Source organism: Sorex fumeus, unplaced genomic scaffold (assembly GCF_029834395.1).
Source record: "Sorex fumeus unplaced genomic scaffold, SorFum_2.1 ptg000020l, whole genome shotgun sequence".
NCBI lineage: Eukaryota > Metazoa > Chordata > Mammalia > Eulipotyphla > Soricidae > Sorex > Sorex fumeus.
Genome location: NW_026606077.1, coordinates 13,937,449 through 13,955,356, shown reverse-complemented (window position 1 = coordinate 13,955,356; position 17,908 = coordinate 13,937,449). Strand labels below are relative to the sequence as shown.

The 17,908-nt window shown below is 64.1% G+C and overlaps 1 protein-coding gene across 6 annotated transcripts in view; it reads right to left on the bottom strand.

Moving 5' to 3' along the window:
- The window catches only part of ZMIZ1 (zinc finger MIZ-type containing 1), a 181,361-nt gene that overhangs the window by 95,337 nt on the left and 68,116 nt on the right, over window positions 1-17,908 (bottom strand). For 4 of the 6 annotated variants that reach the window (XM_056113421.1, XM_056113425.1, XM_056113424.1 and 1 more), the window contains exons 1-2: window positions 10,350-10,374; window positions 941-1,017 (exon numbers count right to left, since the gene is read on the bottom strand). The gene's annotated coding sequence lies outside the window, so the exon portion shown is untranslated. Of the gene's footprint in view, window positions 1-940; window positions 1,018-10,349; window positions 10,375-17,908 lie in introns of those variants that run through there. The other 2 variants (XM_056113419.1, XM_056113420.1) reach the window with 2 other exon arrangements.

Genomic DNA, 17,908 nt, shown 5'->3' with positions numbered 1-17,908 from the left:
ACTCCACGCCCCTAGAGAACACAGCACTAAGCACCTCGTCCCTGGGGCTTCTGTGGGGAGAAAGACGCATTTACGGAGAGAGTGAAGCTGAGAGGCTGAGAGGCACTGGAGGCCCAAGCGAGCCTGGCCGCACGCCCACGACACGTCTTGCAATCTGGCCCGTCCCAGGAGTGGCACTGGACCCGGGTGACCAGCTGAGGGCAGGTTTCCTACAGCAGGCGGGAGGTTCAACCCCTGTCAGGGTAGCCTGGGGACAAGGGACTGGGCCACTAGGGAGGTCTCTGGAGCCTGGGCTGCCAGCTGCACAGCTCAGAGAACTGCAGGACACAACTGGTGGCCCAGGACCCCACACCCCACTCGACAGACGGTGGGGGGGGGCAGCCCCACCACAGGCCCCTGCGACTCCGGCCTCCCTCAAATTTCACCCAAGCCGAGGGTCGAGGAGGCGCAGAAAGTGTCACCCGAGCATCAGGGAGGCGGTGGGGACAGAGGCAGCTGGAAGATGGAAGTGTCCAGCCACTGGGGGGCGCTAACACACTCGGGGTGCTCCCGTCCTTCCTCTTATTGATGGGGAATTGAGGCACACAGAGCAGAGGGGGGGGGGACGCAGGTGGGGGCGACCCAGAGCGGGGGGACACAGCCACAGCACGTCCAAAGGTGTCCCAGGGCAGGGTCAGCAGAGCACCCCATGGGTGGCCATCAGTGATCAGGCCCCTGTCCCCCCGGTCTCGGGCAGGAGACCACCATCCAAGGGGCTCAGACAGGCAGTGAAGAGACCAAGGCCAGGTTTAGGGGCCCTTGCAGACAGGCCCAGCCCTGTCAGGGGTGACCTGGTATTGGCCAGGTGCCCACGCCCACCGCAAGCACCGAACCAAGGGCAGTCTGCAGGGCTGTCTGGGGGTGCTCATCCCGGACCCCGCCAGGACCCATGCACACCTACCTCAGACCTGCAAATCACCGGTGTCCCTCGTGTCAGCCAGCAGCTCCTGCCTCCGCCTCGCTCAGTCCAGCTTCATCCTGAGAGAAGAAGAACGGTCAGACACCCCTGGACACGCCCCAGCCCTGCTGCCCGCAGCCAGACCCCAGCTCTGACCAAGGGAGGAGTGCCACGCGGGGGAGTGGGGTAAGGGGGTCACAGATATGCTCCTGGCCAAGGAGACATCTCAAAGCACACAGGGCAGCAGAAACCCTCGGCATCCACCCATCCATCCAACACCGAGTGAGGGTGTGGTCCAGCTGCCCTGCCCTTTCAGGCATGGGGGCCGAGAGCACAGAACCAGACGGTACTCAATACAAGTGGGCTAACAGAGGCGGTGTAGAGAAGCCTCGGGAAGACCCCCAAGCAAAGCCGAGCTGAAGAGCCGGAGAGGCAGCACTACAGGCCTGGATCAGCGTGTTGGACAGGGGAACAGTACGTGGAAGACTCCAAACCAGACTGGGTGTGAGGCGTGGAGGGGGGGGGGGGCTGCTGGGCGGGGCCAGGAGGCTGTTGGTGGGCGGGGACGTGGGCGGGGCCAGGAGGCTGTTTGTGGGCGGGGGCAGGAGGTCAGCTGGTGCGAATCACGTTTCGTTTTGGTTTGGTTTTGGTGACAGTGAATTACAAAGTCGTTCATGATTGGGTTTCAGGGATACAAGGTTTCACACCACTTGCCTCTACCAATGTCCCCATTCCTCACCCACCTGCCTTCTGCCTTGGAGGGGAGCCCCCAGGGGAGTCCTCTCACTAGGGGCCTCCTGTGAGTCTCCTCTGGGCTTTGCTGCCACCCCGCCATGCCTGCACAGGACTCAGGGAGAGCGGAGAGTGAGTGCCCACGCTGCAGGGGGCGGGGGACACCGCGCTGTGTGCTAGGCAGCCTGGCACTGGTGATAGGGCTGAGGCAGAGTGGTGTCCCCTGTCGAGGGTGCACTGTTGAGAGCCACTCACTGCACGTGACAGGGCCACCGGGGCCAGGCAGGCTGGGGGCTCTCATGGGACCCCTTAGCTCTGGACTTGGGGGTACAGGGGGCAGATCCAAGGCAGGGATATCCTGAGGATCAGAGAGAAGGAAGAGGAGAGAAGCTGTCCGTTAGCCTTGCAGTTCCAGAGTACCACGAGCCTCTTGGCAGGGGAGAACGGAGCTGGAAGGACAGCCCGAGAGGACCCGCGGTGGGGTCTGACGTAGGCACAGGAGCTTCTCCCCACCTCCTGCTCCTGCCCCAGTGAGGGTGTTACAAGGGCCCCACCTCTCCGCCGGGAGTGAGATGCCGGCGAGCCAGTGGAGGGAGCTGCCTCCTTCCTGGGTTCGGGGCCACCCCAAGTTTCTGCGCCGGGCTGTGCGCTGTAGGACGAGGACGCTGGTGCCTCTAGCAGCCCAGGGTGGGGCTGGCTCTGTCCTCGGCGGGCAGGGAGGATGGGTAGGCAGAGCTGGGCTTGGACCCTGCTTGGTCCTTTTTATTTTGCGGGTGGAAGGGCTTTTGGGGTCACACCCGGCGATGCTCAGGCACTGCTCTGCACTCGGGAATCACTCCTGGCGGTGCTGGGGGGACCCTGTGGGAAGCTGGGGGTTGAGGGCATGCCAGGCAAACGCCCTGCCCCCTGTGCTGCCTCTCTGGCCCCTGCTCTGTCCTCTAACACCGGCTGACCTTGAGTGACTCACCCAGTCACTGCATCCCATCCTCTCCCAGTAGGACCTGGCTGCCCTTGTGCTACCGCAGCAGAGGTGCATGGTGACCCGCAGGTCACGCTGGGGTCAGGATGGGACAGGAGGTCGCACAGTGGCACCCTCCAGCTGGGCTCAGGGTGCTGTGGGGCTCACCGGGGCACAGTACGGAGGCGCAGAAGCCGGGGCATGGCTAAGTGGGAGCCCACCCGGCTGCCTGCCCTCCCCCGGCTGACCCAAGCTGCCTGGCCCAGCCAGGACCCCAGACCCCGCTCCCCGGTTACCACAGGGCTGCCCCCACCCCCCAAAACCCGCCCAGGGACTCATCCCCTGACTTGACCCCCATCCTCCCTGGCAGCCAGGACTGGCTCCGGGAGTGAGGCAAATATTTACCCCGATGGTTATCCAGAGCAGGCTGGCGGCCGCCTCCCGCATTCCTGAAATACGCGTTCCCTGACCTCACTGGCCAGGCAGGAGGGGCTGCGGGAGGAATGCAGACGGGGGGGCCGCGCCAGCTCAGGGGCCCCGTGCACCCGCTAGGGGCGGCCCAGAGGCCACGAGAGGTGCGAGATCACCCTAGCGTCTGCCGTGGGGCAACAGACACTACACACGACCAGACAGCACATGTGCCCCAGACTCCTACAGCCTCCATGCCTGCCTCTATCCCCACTGCCACCCACACACGGTATGCACCCCACACACACACACACACACACACACACACACGCGCGCGCGCGCCCCGCACACCACGTGCAACATGCACACCATACGTATACCATGGACATAAACCACACCCCCGTTCTACATACCCAACTGTCCCACCACGTCCCACTCACACACCACATCCACAATGTACACACCATAGCCCCTAGGCTCCATGCACACACTCCCATCACCCTGCACACACTGCACCTGGCACCCGCAGACTCGGGGCCGACTCAGCCCCTTCCGGACCTGCGTGGCACACAGTGCCCATGGCCACCTGCAGGGCTTGGCCCGGACCTGCCTCTAGGAGCCCAGAGTCTGGACCCAGCAGTGGAACATGGATGCAGGGTTCCTGGGCAGCGCTTGTGGCCAACCCCTCCTGCGCAGACACAGGGTCACAGCCAGTGGGAGAACAAGCACAGCGGCCCCAAGTCAGGCCTCCCAGTCCAGCAGAGGACCATAGGGTCCCTCCCTGTCAGCCCGTCAGCTGTCCCTTCTGAATGCCAGACGTGTTCTCCCAGGCCCGTGTGCTCGGCCCAGAGCTGCAGGCGAGGGTCAGCGCTTGCCCAGCGCCAAGTGAAACTCAGGGTCACACACGGGCCCCAGCTCTTAAGCTCCCCCCAGCCCTGAGTGCTCAGGGAGGCGGAAATCCGAGTCTGAGCAGCCTAACTGGGCCTCCAGGCACATCGCAGGGGCGGGGCCTCCCGAGCTGGCTGTGCCTGTGGGTTTCACTTCCTCAGAGTATCTCGAGCTGTGCCGCCAGCGGCCCATGCAGCCCCCAGGAGGCCCCATGTGCCCACTGCCAGCCTGATGTGTGCACACGTGCCCCTTGCTGGCCCCTCGCTCTCCTGCAAGAATTGTCCTGAGAGACCGGGAGAGCAGGCAGGAGTCAGCTGCGCCGCCAGGACAGGGGTGGCCGAGGGTGGTGATGGCTGCAGACAGGGAAGGCTCTCTGCTTCCCGGCTGGGCAGCCAAGTGGAGAGCGAGAAGTGCCCGAGGCCTCAGGGGATGGTCTCTGGGGTAGACGTGGCCTCTGGGGCTCATGCAGACCCGTGCTGGGGCCCTCCAGGCTCTGGCCAGGCCCAGCCCTGCTCACTCAGGGGCCATCGCAGGGCCCCAGGGAATGGCACCCACCCGCCCGCCTGCGGGGTATCCCATGTCCCCTCTGCCACGCCTGGCCTGGCCCTCACCAAGCCCCCAGACCTCACGGTGCTGCACTACTGTCCAGGGGCAGCGACGGGCAGGGGCCTCCAGATACCACGAGGGGAACGGACGGGCTCCCATGGTGGCTGGGACCTGGCACGCAGGGTCCCACAGCTCCCACACAGGGCTCCGCTTTCTGCCCAGCACGAAGCCCCCTGCCCGCGATGTTGGAAGGTTCCAGAGCAGGCGTCCCGGGGCAGAGGGCCTGGGGGCCAGGCCAGGAGTCCCACAGCTCTGCCTTCACACGGACAGACAGACGGACAGACACAGGGCCAGGCTCGGCCCCGCCTCACTCTTCAATCAGGGAAGGCGACTCAGGGAGGACGTGCCGAGCCCTGGCCAGCGCATGTGTGTGTGTGTGTGTGTGTGTGTGTGTGTGTGTGTGCATGCCTGAGTGCGTGTGCGCCTGTCTGAGGCCTGCAGTCATGCCCGGGCAGTGTCAGGCACAGCTGTGGGCAGGGGAGGAGGCGGTCAGAGCTCGGGGAAGCCCGTGACGTCAGTACACGCCCTGTGATTCCTGACTCACGGACACCTCGTGCGTGTCCCCACCCTGCGGCAGCTCCGAGTCCCAGGGGAGCAGAAAGCCACTGAGAGAGGAAGGCACAGGGACCCGCCCAGGGCGCAGAGTCAGGTCAACCCAAGGACGCGGCGGTCACTGTTCCCTCCCTGCAGCGACCCAGACCCTGTCTGTGGGCGATGGGCGGGTGACAGGAGGAAAAGAGGCAGCGAGGCGGAACTGGGACCCCCCCCCCCCCCCGTCCCCTCCCCTGCGTTCGGCCTCTCCCTGGGAACGCGGTCCCTCTGACCCGTGGCACGTCGGGCCAGTCTGCCTGGGACCCCGAGCTCTCCCTTAGGAGGCTGGAGTCCCTCCACCACCCACTGCCCACTCACTCCTCCGTCACCGCACCCGCTGTGCACTCCACGGGCCCACCCACACCTGCTGGGTCCAACTGCCATCCACTGCCCACACACACACCAGTCACGGCGCCCCACACGCACCATCCACTGCCCACACGCCTGCCTGTGTCGCCCCCATGGGAGTTCTGCCCGCTGGGGTCCCAGGGGCTGGCGCTGACCTGGCGTTGTCTGCACCCCTGGAGACTGGCCACGGCCACGACCTCTACGTGTGTGGGACCTCGGGAACTGAAACACAGAAGTATGTGGTGCAGGGGGTGTCCCCACACCCAGCCAGCCTCCGAGGGCGGGCGGGCGGGTCCCCAAATCCCTGGCTGGTCTCCTCCCACACACAAGGGCCCAGGCGAGGGTCTCCTGCTGGGGCCTGAGGGCCTGGATGTGTGTGTGTGTGTGTGCGCACCCGCGCACGGGCCTGGACCTTCGCCACAGGGGACTGCGGAGGTCAGGGCAGGCTGGAGGCCCAAGGCCCAGCTCCCTTCTGGCCGCCAGATCCCAGGGCAGCTGCAGCAAGGCCGGGACGCTGGGCAGGGTTTCCGGCTGGGCGCGCAGCCCATCCTCACCAAGGCTCGTGACCTGTCACTGCGGGCTCTGGGCCAGGCCGGGTGGGGCCCAGGACCCCCTCCGCCCGTCCTCCAGTCCCGTCTGGTTTCCTGTCCTGGCAGCCACGCCCGGCCCAGAGGGAGGAGAAGCAGCTGGCGATTTCTGGGGGCAGGAGTCGCTGCTGACCATGAGGTGGCCGTGAGGCTTTTCCCAGCAGGGGCTTTTTGGGGCAGTGGCTCGGGGCGCCGCGGGAGCTGGGCAGGGGGCTGCCATGACCACCGGGGAACGAAGCCTTTCCTGAACTGCGGGAGGGATGCGCGGGTGGACAGGCCAGGGCCTGGTGCAACGGGGAGGAGAGGTCAGAGTTACTGTCTCCCCCGACCGCCCCTCCCAAGGGCCAGGGGCAGGGCTGAGACTCGCTTCTGAAGACAGAGGGTCCAGCCACGGTGCAGGCCCACCACCGCCGATAAGCTGCCCACAGCCAGCACTGGCGGTGCATGCAGGTAGGAGATGGCGAGACCCGAGCGGGGCATGGGCCCAAGGTCAGTCCAGAGCTGGGACCTGGGGTACCCGGGGCCCCTGCTGGAAAGGTGGGTCTGCTCCTGGACAGGGGCGTTCTGGGACTCAGGACGGCGAGAGCCCCGGATCCACACTCAGCCATGGGTGCCCCCTTTCTGCGCGGGTCTCTGATTCCACATGGGTGGCCTCACCATTCCTGCAGAGCTCCCCGGAGGGCGGCCACACAGGCACCGAGCTCCTGGGCATGTGGAACTCCTATCTATTCCAGCTACCACACCCACCAGGCCTGGCAACATGGGGTGCAGCTCCCCCTGCGTCTGGGCCACCCTGCCCACAGGGACACATTCGACCGAGCCCCCTCAGACCCAGGCAGCAAGCCAACACTGCACCCGCCGACCGTAAGCACCAGGCCGGATAGCAGAAGGCGCAGGGCCCCAGCTCCAGGGACCGTGTTCTTGGCAGCCGGGTGGCCCTGCAGGAGTGGCCGAGGTGGGCCCCAGGGAGGGGCTCAGGTTCTGCACGCTACCCAGTCCCCCGTTCTGGGGTCCTACTCCAGCTCCATGCCTCCCGGTACTTGTTCCCTGACCGCCCCTTCTGTGCCTGGTCAGTGCTGGGTTCATCCTCCTGGGCTGTACCACGAGGGCAGATGTCACGGGGTGCACGCCCCACAGAAGGTCATAGAAGGTCCGTGCTCTGAGAATTGGCTCCCTGGCCAGCTCAGGCCCTGAACAGCGGGCACTTCCCGTGTGGGAGTCATGCATGGCCTCCCATGGGGCAAGCTCGGGGGACAGGACAGTGGCATCTGTGTCCCTCCCAGCCCGTCCCCAGCTGATTTCTGCCTTCAGAGCTCTTCCTGGGTAGACAGGGGCACCTGCCCCCCACTTCAGGACTGGGGGGACGGCACGACCCACAGCCCTTCCTTGCTAGGGGGAGGAGACAGGGCAGTCACTCCCCAGCCACACGTTCCACGATGCATGAAGCAGCACCCCAAGGGCTAGGAGTCCAGTCGGGGCTGTTGCCCACCCACCCACCACCGACTTCCTCCAGGCAGCGTGCAGGGCTCAGTCAGACTGCAGGGAGCTGCCCGGTGACTGACACAGTCTCCTGGATCTCGCTTCCTCTCATACACACACACGCATGCACATACACATGCACACACACACACACACACACACACACATGTACAGGGTCAGGGTTAGAGACACACGTGCACACATACAAACACACATATACATCTATATGCACACATACACATATGCAAATGTACATTCGCACACATGTACAAACACACCTATATATCTAGACACATGCACACACATTCACACCTACACGGACATACATGCACACGCCCACATACACATGCACACACACGCACAAATGCAAATACACACCTATGTACACGTGCACATACACACACATACACTCCCACACGCACACACTCATAGAGGGTCAGGGTCGCAGACACATGCACACACATGCACAGGGACAGGGCCGGGCAGACACCTCCAGACCACCTGCACCTCGAGGGTTTCTCTTCCATCCTCCCACCCAGCAGCCCCCAGCTTCCCGAGACAGCACCCCAGAGCTGGGCTGGGCTGTGGGGTGCAGGGTGGGCTGTGTTGGGCAGAGGCAGAGCTGTCCGGCTGGAATCCAGTCGGGGCGTCCAGGCACCAGAACGGGGCAGAAGAGGGAGCCGGCCTTGCCGGCAGCACCAGCCACAAGGTCAGGCTGGAGGACCTCTCAGAGAGGACAGGCTAGCGGGACTGAGTCCCGGCTGGCACTTGTGAGGCAGGAGGGGCCAAAGGCCCCAGCAGAGTCATTTGTGAACATGTCCCAGAGTTCACCAGGGCCCAGAGGTGGCTGACGCTATGGTCCCCAATACAGACCTGGGTCCCACTCCTAAGCCTCGGGCTCTGCCCTGAGGCCAGACAGCACCTCTTAAGCAGAGACCCCCTGTGGAGACGGCACCATCCTCCAGTGCTCCGGGCAGGGCCAGGCCTTTGCTCCCCACATACCCACCAGCCCGCCTCAACGCCTCTGCTGGCCTGGGCACTCGGAACAGACACGCAGAGGGATGGGGAGGGGGTGTGGGAGCGGGAGAGATGGGGGCGCAGCAGGTGTGAGGAAGGGGAGCTGGCAGAGGGAAAGAGGGCAGCAGGGGGGTGAGGCGGGCGGAGACACGCAGGCAGGGAGGGGTCCCAGAGGGGAAAGGGAGGGAGAAGCGGGAGGGGATGGGGGGGAGGGGGACACAGAGCCTGGGTGGGGGGCCAGGGAGGGGAGCGCACACCCTCCCACCCAACATTAAATACCTAACAGGAGATGACAAATCAAATGGGAATTACTGCAGGAAAAACATAATTAGAAACTTGATTGAAGTTAAACAGAATTTACATAACACTGCAAATTAACTTTACGCGGAAACTATTCACTGGGAAGGCAATGAAAGGCATTTCATTAGTAATCTATATTTAAACAATACACACAATGGGGCCTTCTGCAGAGGCGCTGGCACCTCCAGCCAGAGGGGACTCCAGGAGGAAGTGGGCAGCGGGCAGCGGGCAGGGTCCAGGACTGGGGTGGGGGTGGGGTGGGTGAGCTGAGCCCACACCCAGAGCTTTTTTTCTGCTCCCACTTCTGCCCTGAATCGCCCCTGGGCCTGGGCCCATCGTCTCCCTTACCCGAGTCTCAGGGAGTAGGTGGGTCGCCCCGCACCCAGGAGGGGACAGCCATGCCTGCCGGGGCCCATGAGGCTGGGAGAAGACAGTCACTGACTCCAGTCTGGGACGCAGAACCAGCAGAGTCAGGCCAGCTGCCACTATCCCCAGCACCCAGCAAGCCCGTCCTGCTCGGCCAGGTGGAGGGGCCATCCATGGAGGCAGTCCCCGGCCGACTGCTGTCACCAGGAGGCTTGGGGGAGAGGGACTGGGCCGAGTCCCAAGAGCAGTGGACCTGGGGCCGGAGAGCACAGACCCAAACACAGGCAGGTGTGGACGGACACCAAAACAAGAGGGGGAAGGATTCCAGGGGGGCCTGGGGCTTCTCGTCCCTCTGCGGGCAAGAGGTCACACAGCTTTCTGCACCGACCTGCCCCGGGCCGGGCGACACAGCCATCCCGTGCCAAGGGGGCACGTGTCAGGGACTGGAGGGGGCCACCAAGCCCCTACCCTGTGCATCTCATCTCTGTGGGGAAGTCTCCGAGCTCACACAGACCAGAAGGACTGTGCCCCCGGGGGCCACAGCAGCACCATCCTCGAGGCCCACCCTGGCTGGAACCTGTCCACGGGCCGCCCCGACCCACTCTGAGCCCAGGGCCCCACAGACATTCACGACTCCCCCAGGCCACAGTGCCTTGGCTCCGGCTGGTTGGGAGGATGCAGAAGCTTCTGTCCCTCCCTGGGGCTGGGTGGGGCTCCACAGGTGACAGGAAGCTGGGCTGTGTGGGCAGGGCCAGGGGCTGTCAAGAACAAGTGGCCAGTGTGAAGACACCAGGACAAGAGGCTGAGCTGAGGCTGGGCTGACCGGCCAGCCCAGACTTCACTGGTCTTGTCCCTACGGGAGGCTGCATTGGGCAAGAGTGGACAGCAGAGCTGCTTGGAAACCCTCCCTCCAACACCCCCGCAGCCTCTGAGCCCGAGCAGTGCTGTTCCTTCTGCTCATCCCAGCCTCCCCAGCAGGCGTCCATCAGCGGCATGGCCTGCGTCCAGTCCTGCTGGCACCCCACCCTGCGCTGTTCCCTGCTTCCCGCGTGCCCAGTCAGCACGCCCGACTCGCAATCAGGCTCCGCCCTTCCCCTCCAGAGGGCCCCGTGGCCCCCGGGGACTGGGTTACCTTCTGGGTGTGGCAGCCAAGAGACAGGCGGGGGCTCTCCTCACACCTCGGGCAGCATCAGTCTGGCACCTCGGGCCACCTTCTCGTGCTGCAGACACAGGAAGAGCGGACACCATGTGAGGCTCTGTCCAGCGGCCCACCCACCACCACTCCAACGGAGAATGCCCACCTCTGGACACCTAGTCACAGGCTCGGGCCAGTGAATGGCCTTTCGCGGGGCCATTCCTTCATCCACGGGGCAATGAATGGCTTTTTGCGGGGCTGGAGAACTAGGACAGTTGGGATGGTACACGACCAATCCAGGCTCCATCCCCAGCGCCCCACATGGTCCCCCAGCTCCCAGGAGTGATCCCTGAGAGCAGAGCCAGGAGTCGGCCCCCAGAAACAAAACGGAGAAACAAAACATGGACGTTTTGTTCCTGCTGGTGCTCTGGGTGCTGGGCGGTGCCTCCTGGCGGGGGCGCCAAGGCTGCCCCGTGTGGCGGGGGAGGGGCAGGGGGGTTAGCAGCCTCGGCCGTGCTCTCTCCACTGTTAGCTCTTGCCTGTAGGAAGGCTGGTGCTTAGGGCGCGTGGCAGGCCCTGGCATGCACTGACCGGGTTCAACCCATCACTCCCACAGCATCCCTGAGCACCGACAGGAGTGGTACCTGAGCACCGCCCTGAAGGCAGCAAAGACTCCGGTCAACGACTGAGCCTGAGCCCCCCGAATCCCAGAGGCTGGGGGAGCCCCGAGCTATTAGCCGCGCCTGCTCTATCCCCAGACCTGATACTGGTCTGCTGGACCCACACTCTTCTGGCCTGGTTTGGGGGCTACAGCCAGTAGTGCTCAGCGCGTGCTCTTGGCTGTGCTCAGGGAGGACTCCTGGCGGTCAGGGAACCTACGGGACGGCAGGGACTAAATCTTGTTTGGCCGCGTGCAAAGCAAGCACCCTCCCTGCTGTTCTATCTGGGCCCCATCACACACTTATTTTCTGAAGCTCCAATACACCTGGCCCAGAGCTATCATCTCTCTGAAATAGTTGATTTACTATGCTGGTTATATACTTTTAACAGACAGACAGAAACAAACCTACGTCTATTCTTCCTGCTACTGATTCAAGAACCTCGTCACAGGTCACTGGAGTTACCTGGGCAAAGCTCTGGCAAAGTCAGTATTGTTTACAGGCCCTTTCCTGGACAAAGGTCAGGGGAAGGCTGGTTCGAGGAATTGGGCCAAGAATCTGTTAGCAAATACGGCCAAGGATGGTGAGGGGAGCAGGGGTGAAGGGAGCAGGGGTGAGGGGAACAGGGCCAGTAAGGGAAGCAGGGGTGAGGGGAACAGGGCCAGTGAGGGGAGCAGGGGTGAGGGGAGCAGGGCAAGTGAGGGGAGCAGGGGTGAGGGGAGCAGGGGAGAGGGGAACAGGGCCAGTAATGGGAGCAGGGGTGAGGGGAGCAGGGCCAGTGAGGAGAGCAGGGCCAGTAATGGGAGCAGGGGTGAGGGGAGCAGGGCCAGTGAGGAGAGCAGGGCCAGTGAGGGGAGCAGGGCCAGTGAGGAGAGCGGGGCCAGTGAGGGGAGCAGGGGTGAGGGGAGCAGGGCTGAGGGGAACACGGCCAGTAAGGGGAGCAGGGGTGAGGGGAACAGGGCCAGTGAGGGGTGCTGGGAGGGTGAGGGACATTCACGTTGGAGGTGTTCAGTGCTGGCCCTTCTCGTCAGCCCGAGAACATCCTTCAGACACACTCTGCTCTGAGATCCCTGGGGCCTGAGGAGCAAACATTCTAGTTTGCTCCTCAGATGGGGGTCCCGGGAAAAGGCCGGGCCCCCGGAAGTCTTTTCCTGGATCTGGGGGGGGGGGGGTTCAGGTGGGCCAGTCAGCAGAGCTACAGCACGGCCACTCTGGGCTGCCCCTCCATGCACAGCTCCCTGTGTGGGATGGCCAGGCCTGCCCAGCACCACCCCCCCAGGATGTGGTGTGGAGGTGGGGGGCTGTGGGGTCACAGGGAGGGGCCGGGGCGGGATTTCCTGAAGCCAGATCGGTTTACCGCGGCAGTTGGGCCGCACAGCTGTGAGTTATAAATGTCCCCGCCGAGCTTGGACAGGGCGGCTGGCTGCAGGCAAGGGGCGAGGCCCTGGGCCTCCTCAGCCCCCCACCATGCGACTCTGAAGGGGTCTCACGCCACATCCCCGCATCCCCTGCGCCTTACACTCCGGGGTGCAAACTGCGCCCCCCCATCCCGGGCTTGGCGTGTGGTCAGCCACCCCAATCACAGTGGCACCTCTGCAAACCTGCCCAGGGGGCACGCCGGGGGTCTCCAGCCCAGGTCTTTCCTCCTGGTCTTCAGCCCTCCTACCCTCCTCCTCGGTCCCCGGGGCTCGGGTGGGTAGGACAGCACCCGGGCGGCCGGTCTGCAGTCCCCGCGCAGAGCCAACAGGCCAGAGGCCCCAACCGCTGGACCCGCAGGACCCGCAGCACTTAGAAGGAGAATCACGAGGCGAGATTCTAGACCTCAGAAATCCAGTGCCCTTCCCACGCCGCCCCCTTCGACAGCCGCCAACACTCACATCCCTGCCACCCCTGCCCCACCTAGAGCCCTGGAACATTCTAGAACTGTGAGAACACCTGCCTCCACGGAGCGAGTGCGGGAGTGGGCGTTTCCTGCGTTTGCCTGTCTGCACCTCTGCAGGAGGAGACGCGAAGCTGACAGGTGCAGCGCCAGCCCCAGGTAATGCCGGGGAAGTTCTACGGACCCGTGCACACGAACTCATGGGGGCTAGGGACCCAGGGAAGCCCAGAAACAGGGGGGCAGGGCCATGGCACACAGCGCCACAGGGCTCCCCCGCGGCACCCCTGAGCCCTGCCAGGAATGTCCTTGAGCACCATTGAGGACCGCTCCAGGGGCAGGGCCCTTCCAGCCCTGAGGCCCCGTGCACAGGGCCCTTCCTACTGCCTGTGTGAGGACAGCAGGCAATTCTCCGCCACTCGGAGCCCACGAGCTGCCCTCAGTGGCACCCAAGCCCAGCGGGCAGGCCCTGCTGACACTGTCCACTGTCCTACCCAGCCAGATCTCTCCTGCTTCACGGGTCAGCACCTACTGAGCAGCGTCTGCACTTTGGAGACGGGCAAGGCGGAGCCCCTGCTGCGGACAGGGAGCCCACGGGAGGTGTCCAGCCAGGCAGGTGACCACGGCGTTAAGTGGCCAATGGCGTGGTGTGTCGGCCGCCCTGCGTCAGGCCCTGGCCACTTCTCCTGCCCCTGTGCAGGCCACCAAGGGGCCGGAGCAAGGGGGGGGGGTCCAGGGTGTCGGTCACCGCTAGGCACGCCCTCAGGCGCTCTGCAAAGCTCTGAGGGGAGGAAAGGGAACTCCGGGAGAGCCAGCTCACACCTTAGCCTGGCCTGGAGACGCTGTCGGTGCTGGACCCCCATGGCGAGACCCCCCGGGGCCAGTCCCAGCCTCATGGAGGCCATACGCCTGGAACACAGGGGTTAGGTCCGGACGCAGAGGGACAGATCCCACAGCCGTGACCAGGTGTGACTGAAGGACCCGAGGGCTAGTAGTCCTGGGGCAGGTGAACCCTACCTGGGGGAAGGCCAGCTGGGAGCCTGGCCAGGCCACACGCCCAAGACTGTTCTCAGGCCCTCCCCCCTGTGCCCACTTCAGCCCCGTCCGCGTCCAAACGCTGCCAAGCCACTGGCCTTCCTCCCGCCCCCTCCCCCCACACCGTCCTGTCCTGGAACTGCAGCTTCGAGGTGTGATTCTGTTTGCTCAGACTGGCCTGAGGCTGCACGGCCGACCCTGGCACCGTGCCAGGCCGGTGGCAGGCCTGGGCCATAGGACCAAGTCCAGGGTTGCATCAAGGGCAAGTGGGAGGAGATGGAAGCTTCCAGAAATACAGATTGCATTTGGTTTGGGCCTGGCTCAGCCTCGACTCAGCTCCAGAGAGGTGCAGCCGGCCCCAGGAAGTCCAGGGGGGGCTTCCGGATAGTCCTGTCTCTGGTGGCCATTCACCACCAGCCGGACGAGCACTATAGGGGAAGCCCAGGGCCCTGGGTCAGCCCAGCTGCCCATTGCCTGGCTGGGAACCCCTGCCTGTCACCGCCCGCCTGCCCAGACCCAGGGCTGCTCCTAGCTCTGTCGGTCAGGTGAGATAGTTCAGCGGCTGCATTTGCCTCGCACGCTGCCCACCTGGGTGTGATCGCTGCCACCCATCCGCCCCCCAAACACCACCAGGAGTGACCGAGTGCAGGGCCAGGAGTCAGCCTGAGCGTCGCCGGGTGTGACCTGAACAACAACCAAAAAATGAAGCCCGTGGACAAGCGCCGGACAGGTGAGCCCTGGACAGCAGACAGCCTCTGGCCACCTCTGCTGACCTCCCTGACCCTTCCCTCCCACGCCCGACCCGGGGCTGCCCTGGAGTCTGTGTGTGGAGGGAAGGCAGGGTCACCCTGCGTGACAACTATAAAATTAGATAATGAGCTAATCACCAGCAAATTAGCATCCCATCTTTAACATAGAACAAATATAGTATTTACGTAAAAGTTGTTAGGAGTTCCTCTCATTTTAATTAGCAGAAATAAATGCAAAATGAATGGTAATTAGGTAGCTGATGGATTCCATAGTACAATTACCCCGCGGCTGTGCCCCAGTCCTCAGTGCGGTGTCTGTGCCCCAGGAACTGGGCGCCTATTTATATATAAAACAAAGTTAGCAGAAAGAGAGGCGGGTCTGGGCTCGGGAGTGGACGGAGTGGCAGTGTCCAAGGACCGAGGAGGTGCCTGGCGCTGGGCTGGTCCCCAGCAGGAAGCAGTGTGGAGGCCTGTCTGCCTCCTTCCCTGGTCTCCAATGCTGGCCTTACCCTCACTGAGCACCTTCAGGGCTAAATCCAGAGGCTTCTTCTTCTTCTAGAAAATCCTGTTTCCTCTAGGGATTCAAAAGGAACCGGGTCCAGGTTCTGGGCTAGTGGGGTGCACTGGGATGGTCCAGGGGCAGCAAGGAGGAGGAGGCGAGAGGCGGGTTTTGAAGGATGCACAGGAGTTTTCTTAGTGGGAAGTGGCCATAGGCGTCGCGTGTACCTGGGGGTGGGGAAGCGTGGATGGAGACACCAGCTGGGTGAACTCAGGTCCTGATTCCAGAGAAGGTTGCAGAAGCTTCCAGCCCCTCTGGCCTGCCCTCCCCCCATCTCCAGACAGGGACAGGGTCGAGGAAAGGCCATTAGGGCAGCTGGCCCGGCTCAAGGCAGGCACCTGCTGTCCACTCAGGGTCTCCTGACTACGGGGCAGGGGGGCTGCGCCCAGAGCCACATGCCCACTCTGGATTCTGGCCCCACACCCCCCGAGGGTCCTCCCAGTCCAACACACAGGCTCCTGCTTCAGGAGACAGCAGAGTGGCCATTGTCCACTGCCCTGCCCACAGTCCCAGGGGAGGCTGCGCTCCCTGCGTCCCGCACAGTCATGACCACAGAACTGGGCCATGACCTGGGCTGGCCAGCCCAGGGCGGGGAGGGAGGAGAGAGCAGGCAGGGGCTCGGGCAGTGACCGGAAGCCCTGAGCTTGGCTCACTCTGACACTGGGCACTTCTAAGCATTTTTAGGAACACGGAATCTGCACGCCACAGGGAGGGCAGCACCAGAGCTGGTACTGCCCTGACGGGGTCTGGAGAAGGTGCCGGGTGCGCCCCAGGCCAGACAGAGGCTGCGCACCACCTTCGACCAAAACTAGTAAGAACCTCCCCCGGGGCCCTCTGCCCTGACACCTCCCGGGTAAGGCCTGTCCTACGCCTTTGCAGGTGCTGGGGGGGGGGGGGGGGCCGGGGGCATCAGAGCTGGAGGGCCTCGGCCCTCCCGAGCCCGGCCCGCGCTGCTCATCAGCTTCAGGGCTGTGAGAAATCAATGCCATTTGTGCTGCAAACTCATCATTAGGACAGGAAAACTCTGCAATGGAATTGATTTGTTTAAATATAATAACAGCTGAGTGGAGCATGCGGGGGGCGGGGGAGCTGGAACCCGGACAGATCACACACAGCGGCCAGGGCCCGCCCTGCCCCGCCCATCCCCGACGGCTGCAGCACAGGGGCGTGACCTGGGCTCAGCAAGCAGTGCTCCCCTGCTCTGAACCCTCAGACCAGACTCCTGAAGGACCGCGGTGCGGGGGAGCCTGTACCAGTCCCCAGAGCCCTGGCCTGGGCTGGTAGACAAGGCACACAGCACACAGGGAAGGCCCCAGGCCAGCAGCTGGGACAGGACAGGACACTCAGAAGTGCTGCATCCTTTCGAATGTCCACGGGGAGCTGCTGGACACTGCGTCCTTCTTCTGGTGGAGGAGGGCAGCCGACTGCCCCAGTGATGTCCATGGCCTGCCTGACCTCCAGGTGTCCAGGGTCCAGAGAACACCCATCACACACCGTCCATCACTTCCCCATCCTGAATGGGGGGCGCAGACACTCCATCCACCATTGATGCCATGGAGGTTCAGAGAGGGTAAGCGTCTGCCTCAAGGCACACAGCAGTCAGCATCAGGCTGGCCTTGCAGCCTGGGCACCAGTCACCACATTTCTCAGGAGGATGACGTGGCTGGGCTGGGAGGGGCAAATTCAGAGCCAAGAGGCCATCAAGGCAGGGAGCCCGCAGGGGGGCCAGTTAGGGGGACACAGGCCAGACTGAGTGGGGTGACGGGGTGCCAAGGGGGCATGAGTACCCCTCAGCTCCCGGGGCTCAGGCAGCTGGGGTGCACAGGGGTGTCATGACCCTCCCAGGAGGGCCCACAGGCCAGCTCCCAGCTCTGTCCCTGCCCACATACAGGCCAGGGCTGAGAGGCCCACGCTCCGCCCCTTTACTGGGAGTCGCGTCTGGCGGTGCTCAGGGGGTCACTCTTGGCGGAGCTCGGGGGACCTGCTCAGTGCCAGGGATCAAACCAGGCTGGCAGCCTCCCTTCTGTGCTCTCTCCAGCCCCCCCCTTTAGTAGGGGTCCCCGATGCCTCCAGAAAGCCAAGCAGAGGGGCTGAGCGATAAGGCAGCGGGGAGGGCACTTGTCCATGCAGCTGACCCGGGTTCAATCCTGGCAACCCCACATGATTCCCCAAGCCCTGCCAGGAGCAACTGCTGAGTGCAGAGCCAGGAGTCAGCACAGAGTACTACCAGGGTGGCCCCAAAACAAAACCGAAAACCCAAACCTGGGAGAGGGGTCCAATGCCTCTGTCCCGGCAGGGAGCCAGAGGCCCGGGAAGGGAGCCACGGGGCCAGGGGGACTTCAGACATAGCGCTGGGGACAGGCAGGGGGACGCGGGCACGGGCCACGAAGGGCCGGGGGCCAGGGCAGAGGGTTCCTGGGATGTGGGACTTTCGGAACGAAAACAGATGGACGCAGCAGATCCAAAGGCCCCCCGACCCCGTCCCTCCTGCGCGGGGGAATCCCAGAATTCCGGTTCCGGTTCCAGCTCTGGTCCCGCCCTCTCAGGCTGCATGTGGCCCGGCTGCTGGGACAGTTGTCACCACTGGTGAGCGGCAGGCCAAGAGCCCAGCACACACCCGAGCCTACCCGTGGCCGTACCAGCCTCAGGCTCCCGCGAGCTGGGCGAGACACTCTGGT